The sequence below is a fragment of the Penaeus monodon genome, chromosome 19, assembly GCF_015228065.2.
Source record: "Penaeus monodon isolate SGIC_2016 chromosome 19, NSTDA_Pmon_1, whole genome shotgun sequence".
In the NCBI taxonomy this organism is placed as follows: Eukaryota; Metazoa; Arthropoda; class Malacostraca; order Decapoda; family Penaeidae; genus Penaeus; species Penaeus monodon.
The window spans coordinates 38,476,643-38,477,613 of NC_051404.1; positions in this window are offsets into that span (position 1 = coordinate 38,476,643).

The window sequence follows — 971 nt, forward strand, 5'->3', positions numbered from 1 at the left end:
TACAACATCAGCTGATCGCATGATTACCTTCTCCTGTAGTCTGGTTTCTGACATGGTTGTTCATTTTATCATCTTTTTAATTATTATCTATTTTCTCATCACATTCTATTTTCTTTTCTTTTCTTTTAGGTGCCTTCTAGTTGGCAACGTGTACTGGTAGTTGTTAGATATTTTTTATTATTATTATTTATGGATTCTGGAGATAGAAAGGAGCATAAGACAGAGGAAAGGAGAAAGAAGAGGGTGAGAACGATAGGGAATAGAAAGAAGAGGAAGAAATTAAGAGGAAGAATGAAGGATTTGGGAAATATGAAGTAATGAGTAAGGTTTATCAGATGTCAGTGTTGCCATTGATATTTCCACAAAACCGCTAGACCGGACTTTGAAAACCGCTAGACATATGAGTAAAAAGGCTCCTCATTTCCTTGCTAAAATGTACTTCGCTAAATATAGAGTAAACTTTCAAAATTTTCCCGCTAGATCATAACTCAGAAAAGCTAGATCTAGCGGGAAAATCCGTACAGAATATTGTTATAGGAGGAAAGATTATCTGTAATGAAAGAAATTTTCTAAGAGAAAAAGTGTTTCGCGTGACACATCGTAGTTCATTTTTGCTTTTTTTCTGTTAAAATGAACATCTATTATTGTTAATACGGACAAAATATAAAAGCAAAAGACACATACACACAAAGAACGTCAATAACACACGGTTCCATATACCAACATCTTTTATTATGGAGTCTAAGAAATACAAATAATTTGGACTCGTCATTAAAATTTATCACTTCAGATGGCCGGATTAGATATAAACAAAATCAAGAAAAAGGAGAAATATTACATAGTACAATTAAGACCAAATGAAACCCCACAAATTGTCTTAAAAACTAACATTACACACATTCATCAGGACTCTCTCAAGTGTTCACCTTCACCCTCTGTTCAAACTATGGCAGGATACGTGACTAGAGTAT